We start from the raw sequence: 7,895 nt of genomic DNA on the forward strand, positions 1-7,895 counted from the left end.
CGCTATTTAATCTGCAATTTCTTTCATCATTTAAAGCATTTTGTAGCATTAGAAGCAAGAGAAAACAATTTAGGCAGATAAAGAGCCGTTAGAGGATTTCTAGGAAGCATAAATGGCAATTAAAACGGGCAAAAAAATAGCCGTTGCTGACATTTTCCGTCGCAGGGGTCGACTCATGAGTCGACTCATGCTTCAGGAGTCGACTCATGAGTCGACTTCTGTTGCAACAGACCAGAAGATCTGATTTCTGGATTTTTCGGCTCAAATCAGCAGAGGTCGACTCATGAGTCGACTCATGCCTTGTGGGTCGACTCACAGGTCGTGCCAAGCCAAAAATCCAGTGTGCCATGGGAATTTTTGCATGCCATTCAGCTCATAGTGCCATGAGTTGACTTATGAGTCGACTCATGCACTTCAAACCTTCATAACTTACAAAATACAAGTCCAAAATCAATGAAATTTTCACCATTGGATCACAAATCTTTTGTTCTAACCAAATGATACTATCAAATCAGGATTTTAGCAAAATTATGATTTTGCCCTTGAAGAGCATAAAGCCTTTTTCAATTTAAAATATTTGTATCCCTTCAATCTGCTTTGTAATCATCAAAATCAATTCTAGGAGCAACAATCTCCCCCTTTTGATGATGACAAAACATATGAACAAAAATATTTATGTTAATGCATTAATTTCAAAAGAATCCATTATGGGTGTATATGCTTGAAAAGAGTATGATTCTTTTGGCATGTAATATAAATGCAAAAATAGTTTGTCCATTTTCTTAAAGATTTGAAAAGGGTATTAGATCATTTTGAGTTCAAGATATTTCAGAGCAAGAGAAGATAAATAACTTTTTCTATGTATCAGAGCAAAAATAATTTTTACAATGATATCAGAAAAAGATTTTATTAATGTATCAGAGCAAGAAAATTTTTAATGTATTAGAGAAAATTTCATACAGTATCCGAGCAAATGTTTATAATATTTTAGAGAAACCTTCACACTGTATCGGATCAAATGTTATCATGTATCAGATCAAGTTGAAAGAAATTGTAGGATGAATCAGAGTAAAACAAATTTCTTATTGATGTCTCAGGGTGAGTAAAATTTCAAAAGCAAGTTTGAATATCAGAGCATATATATAAAAAATACTTATTTGCATTGTACTCATGATTTTGCTTTTGATGGATTAAAGTTCTGTCTGATACAAATTTCTCTGTCTGATACCAAATTTCGATACTAAAATTTCTCAAAGTTTTGTTTAATCTTTCAATCCTTGTTTTTGTCTAATTTCTCCATATTTGTTTAATTTCTTCAATATTTGTTTTAATTTAATTTCTCCCCCTTTTTCTCATAATTTAGGGTTTTGCTTTTTGTCTAATTTCAATTTTTGTTTAATTTTAATTTCTCCCCCTTTTTGACATCATCAAACATAGTTAACTCTTTCTTTTCCTTTTCTGAAAATATTCTTTAATTTCTTCCTCTTTAGAGTTTTTCACAGATGTTTGCTCTCCCTTAATATAGCAATTATCAATAGCAAACAACAATAAGGAGAAGATAATATTTCAACAGATGTATCGGAGATTGAAATATAACCAAAATATAATCATTACAAAGAGGTAGAAAGATGATTCCATTAATATCATAATTGTTTCAAAACATAAAATTCAACCAGCTAAATGTCAATACATGGCCCCAAGGTATAGATCCTAGAACAAGATACTAACTCCTAAGATCTAGATAAGTCAATGATCAGAGTCATCAGATATAGGGTGAGAAGATGATGGATCAGAAGTGCGTCCTCTACCCCGTCTGCCTCTGCCACGAGCAGGAGAACGAGATGAACTGGGAGGCTGAGAACGCTGAGATACTAGGGCTGATATCATGAGTCTGATAGAATCAAGTACGTTCAGTGCTCTGGAAACAGATTGAAGTAGAGCAGTGAACTGGGTGGTAGCATGCTCACTCGATCCTCTGATCTCTTTCCTCAGTAGCTCATATCCACCTTCTAGTGCTCTTCTGAGCCTTCCAGCCTCTGCAGTGAGGTCTGTGACCTCAATGGTAGACTCCTGTGGCTGGGGATGGGCCAATGCAAGGACTTGCCCCTGCAAGTCAAGAACTCTGCCAGTAAGTCTCCAGACTGTATCCTCAAGCTGCTGTATCCTGACGGACTGATCTGAAATCATCTGAAATATAGTGGAGATGTGGGGAGTAATGGTCTGATCAGAAGAAGTAGCTCCAGGTGCAAAAGAAGTACTACTCCACTGGCTAGACAACAAAGAAGCCACATGCTGAGATATATGCTCGATCTGATCATCAGCCAGTCTGAACTCTGATGGAGGTGCTCTGCTCTCTGGCTGATACACTGGTGTGGGCATCCTAGTAAACTCAGAAGGGCCAGTCTCAGTATCATGAATGAACTGGGTATCTGGTGAAGCTGCCCTGAAATCATGTACAGGAGAAGATGGACCTTCTTCTTCTACTCTGCCTTCAGTTCTGTCTTCAGCTCTTTCCTCAGCTCTCTCCTCAGCTCTTTCTTCAGAGCCCTTGATCCAACCACCAACAGTCTTTGTAATTCCCATTCGGTGTAGGCTGTGTTGGTTGAAGGTGTCCACATGTGAGAGCTTGGTAGGTGTCTCCCCCTCACAGCTAACTCCAAACCTCCTAAAAACTCTAGTAAGGGCCATACCATAAGGCAAGTGTGCCTTGGATCTGTTCAAAGTTTCTCTCATGGCCTCTATCATAAGTGTAGGGAGGTTTAGGGGGGTCTGAGTGATGATATGAAACATGACACATACATCTCTGCCAGATAGTAAGTCATGTCTACCACTCTTAGGAAAGAATAGTTTTGTCACAATCTGATGCAGGACCCTCATCTCAATGGACAGTAGCTTTGCTTCCAATTTGTTTAAACTTCCTGAAAAATCTTCTCCTAAGATAATTCTGATCCCTTCTTCTTTAATTGGGAGTTCCATATATGAGTATCCTTCACTAGGCAACTGAAGTATCTCTCCCAATATCCTAGAATCCAAACAGATGTCAATCCCTTTACAGTTGAAGTCACAGATCCGTTTCCATAATTTAGGTTCTGGTAGAACTCTCTGACTAGATCAACATATGTGACTTCCTTAAGAGAGCAATAAAGTTCCCATCCTTGATTTTTGATCTTGGTAGCAAAAGTAAAGCCTTCTTTCTCAAAGAACCGAAAATCTATATTTTTCCCGGTTTCTACTTTTCTATCAGAAAGAAGATTTACACTGGGGCTTATAGAGGGTTGAGAGGGACCTTGAGCAGGTACTGAAACTGGATTGGGAACAGTGGAAGACTGAGCATGCCTTTTCTTTCGGACAATTTCCTCAGGCTCTCGGATTGATTTCCTTCTTTGGGGAAGTTTCATCTTTGGAGCCATATCCAATAAGGTAGCAGACAAGAAGACTTGAATTCAGTGGAGGAGGGATCACAAAAGAGTAAAGAAGAATTTTGGTGGAGAAAAGAAGTGGATTTTGAATGAACGGTGAAGTTCTAGGGCACGTTCCACCCGCGCCTAACACTGCGAGAAAGCACAGAAAAATCCTTTTCAAGGAGGCGATTTTTGGTGGAGAGGAGGAGGGAGAATTGCCTCAGAATTGATCCTTGGATTTGGAGCAAAAAGAGTTGGAGAGGACGGCTTTCGGAAGGAAGACGACGAGAAGATGAGTCGTCTCATAAACAGGTTTCCCGTTTTAAAAACAATGAACCCGATGGAAGTTGGTGGATTTACAAGTTTGCCATTGAGTCGACTCATGGGGGTCGACTCATGAAGTTCAGAAAATCAGGAAAATACAAATAAATTCCAAAAAAATTCAAAATTTTGGAAGAAAGAATTTTGCTCAATGATAAGTTTTTAGAGTGATAAAACTGAGCTTTTGGAACTAGGATAATTATTGGAAATTGAGCTCTAAGATATTTGATAATAATTAAGAGAAGTTTAGGCAAATGGATCTAGAATTCCTAGATTTCTCCTAATTTCACAGAATCTATCCTCACTAAGGGCCTTTGTAAAGATATCGGCTAATTGATTTTCAGTGCAAACATATTCAAAATTATATTTTTGTTTTGAACATGTTCTCTTATGAAATGATGTCTTATCTCAATATGTTTAGATCTTGAGTGTTGTATTGGATTTTTAGATAGATTTATAGCACTTGTATTATCACATTTTATTGGTGTTTCATTAAGTTTGATTCCAAAATCTTCGAGTTGTTGCTTAATCCACAAGATTTGAGCACAACAACTTCCGGCTGCAATGTATTCGGCCTCAGCCGTAGACAGTGCCACCGAATTTTGTTTCTTGCTAAACCATGAGATTAGGTTAACTCCAAGAAATTGGCAAGTTCCACTTGTGCTTTTTCTATCTAATTTACATCCAGCAAAATCAGCATCAGAATATCCTAACAAATTAATTTGTGAGTCCTTAGAGTACCATAACCCTATAGTTTGTGTACCATTTAAGTATCTAAGGATTCTTTTAACAGCATTCAAATGAGATTCCTTAGGATTAGATTGATATCTTGCACATAAGCAAACACTAAACATGATATCAGGCCTACTTGCAGTTAAATATAATAATGAGCCAATCATACCTCTATAGTATTTTAAGTCTACGCTTTTACCTTCATCATCCTTGTCAAGCTTACATGAGGGACTCATTGGTGTGCCAATTGGTTTGCAGTTCTCCATTCCAAATCTTTTGAGTAGTTCCTTGGTGTACTTGCTTTGGGTGATGGAGATTCCCTCTTTTGATTGTTTGATTTGGAGTCCGAGGAAGAAGGTGAGTTCTCCCATCATGCTCATCTCGAACTCTCCCTGCATAAGCTTAGCAAAGTCTTGACAAAGGGATTCATTAGTAGACCCAAAAATTATGTCATCAACATAAATTTGTATAATTAGCATATCATTTTGGTTTCTTTTAATAAATAGAGTTGTATCCACATTGCCTCTTGAGAAACCATTATTTAGTAAAAATTTGCTTAGCCTTTCATACCATGCTCTAGGTGCTTGTTTTAGACCATATAAAGCTTTATTTAATCTAAAGACATGATTGGGAAAAGCATGATTTTCAAATCCAGGGGGTTGTTCTACATATACTTCTTCAGAAATATATCCATTTAAAAATACACTTTTAACATCCATTTGAAATAGTTTGAATTTCATAAAGCAAGCATAAGCAAGTAGAAGTCTAATGGCTTCTAATCTAGCAACAGGTGCAAAGGTTTCATCAAAATCAATTCCTTCTTCTTGATTATATCCCCTAGCAACCAGTCTTGCTTTATTTCTAATTACATTTCCATGCTCATCTAATTTGTTTCTAAAGACCCATTTTGTGCCAATTATTGAATAATCTTTAGGTCTTTTTACTAAGGTCCAAACATTATTTCTTTCAAATTGATTAAGTTCCTCTTGCATAGCATTAATCCAGTTATGATCATTTTCAGCCTCTTCAAAAGTTTTAGGTTCAAGTTGAGATACAAAAGCACAATGATTAAGTACATCTCTAAGTGAAGAACGTGTTTTTACCCCATGCATAGGATCACCGATAATTAATTCCTTAGGGTGGTTGTGAACATACCTCCATTCCTTGGGTAAGTCATTTGTACCTTGAGGTTGTTCTTGAATTTTTTCACCTTTCTCATTTTGTTCATCTTCTTGATCCTTGTCTTCTGGAGTTGCTGAATCTTTTAGAGTGATCTCCTTCATACCTTCTATTAGTGGATCTGCATCATCAACACCCTTATTCTTCCTTGAAGGAAGATCGTTAGATTCATCAAAGACAACATGTATGGACTCCTCAACTACTAAGGTTCTTTTGTTGAACACTCTAAATGCTTTACTAGTGGAGGAGTAACCTAGAAGGATTGCTTCATCTGATTTTGCATCAAATTTACCAAGTTTTTCTTTGCCATTATTTAATACAAAACATCGGCAACCAAAAACATGAAAATAGGCAATATTTGGTTTTCTTCCTTTCCAAAGTTCATAGGGGGTTTTCTTTAAAAATTATCTTATTAAAGCACGATTTAAAATGTAACATGCTGTGTTAATAGCTTCCGCCCAAAAATATTTTGGAAGGTTGCTTTCACAGAGCATGGTACGGGCCATTTCTTCTAAGGTTCTATTTTCCTTTCAACTACCCCATTTTGTTGGGGTGTCCTAGGAGCAGAGAAGTTGTGGCCAATTCCATTTTCATCACAAAAATTTTCAAAGTCATGATTTTCAAATTCTGTTCCATGATCACTTCTAATATTTTGAATTGAAAACCCTTTTTCATTAGTGACTTTTCGATGAAATTTCGTGAAAATTTGAAAAGTTTCATTTTTGTGAGCTAAAAAAAAAACCCAAGTAAAACGAGAGTAATCATCAATTATTACAAATCTATATCGTTTTCCTCCTAGACTAGTGGTTTTAGTTGGTCCAAATAAATCCATATGTAAGAGCTCTAAAGGTCTAGAAGTTGAAATAGTGTTTTTGGATTTAAATGATATTCTAGTTTGTTTACCTAATTGGCATGCATCACAAATTCTATCCTTTTCAAAATTTAATTTTGGCAAACCGAGAACTAAATCCTTTTTGATTAATTTTGAAAGAGAATGCATGCTAATATGTGCAAGTCTACGATGCCACAGCCAACTAGTCTCATTTATTTTAGCATTTAAGGAAACTAGGCATTGCATGTCTAATTTAGTTAAATCATTCAAGTCTACCATATAAACATTGCCATGCCTATGTCCTATAAATTTAATGCCATCGTTAATAGGACTCGTCACAATGCATACAGATGATTCAAAACTTACTTTATACCCTTTATCACAGAATTGACTAATGCTAAGTAAGTTATGCTTTAAACCTTTAACAAGTAAAACATTCTCAATGTATTTGGAGGGAGTGATACCAATGTTACCTATCCCGATGATCTTTCCTTTGCCATTATCTCCAAAGGTGACCATCCCTCCATCCTTAGCATCAAGCGTGATGAATTGTGATTCATCACCAGTCATGTGTCTCGAGCATCCGCTGTCAAGATACCATTTCCTGTTTCCTTCTTGGGATGCTAGACACACCTGCAAGCACAGATCAAGTTTCTGTCTTAGGTACCCAAGCTTTCTTGGGTCCTTTCAGGTTAGTCAGAATGGTTCCTTTTGGAACCCATATTTTCTTTGTGTTTGCATATTTGTTAATAAGACATGTGTATGATTTATGTCCTATTCTTCCACATTTAAAACAAGTAATATTTGTAGGCTTTTTGCTTGAATAATTTGCATAAATATCCTTCAAAAATTTTTATTTCTTCAGGGGTTTATAACCAAGTCCAACCTTATCATATATAGCTTTCTGATTATCAAGGATCATATTTAGCTTGTTTGAACTTAAGGTGAACTTATCTACTATAGATTTCAGTCTGTTAATTTCATCCTTAAAGTTTTGATTTCTTGAATCAATGTGAATTTTTCAATTGAAAGAATTTCAGCTTGTTTCACTAAGGACTGATTTTTCAATTTCAGCTCTTTGTTTTTCTTCCCTAGTTTCTTTAATTCATCAATTGAATCATAGAAAGCTTCATGCAATTCTTCAAAAGTAAATTCACTAGTGGATTCAGAAGTTACCTCATTTTCATGTGCCATCAGGCACAGATTGGCTTGTTCGGTTGAGGTTTCCTCGTCGGAGCTTGAGTCATCACTCGCACTCCAGGTCGCCATCATTGCCTTCTTTTTGAATTTCTTTGGACCTTTCTTCAATTGAGGACATTCGGATCTGAAATGTCCTGGCTTCTTGCACTCGTAGCATATAGGGGTTTGATCTTTCTCCTTTTCTATGCTTTGATCCCCTTTTGTAAATTTCTTTCTCATCCCCTGTTTCC

Source organism: Elaeis guineensis, chromosome 11, assembly GCF_000442705.2.
Source record: "Elaeis guineensis isolate ETL-2024a chromosome 11, EG11, whole genome shotgun sequence".
Lineage (NCBI taxonomy): Eukaryota > Viridiplantae > Streptophyta > Magnoliopsida > Arecales > Arecaceae > Elaeis > Elaeis guineensis.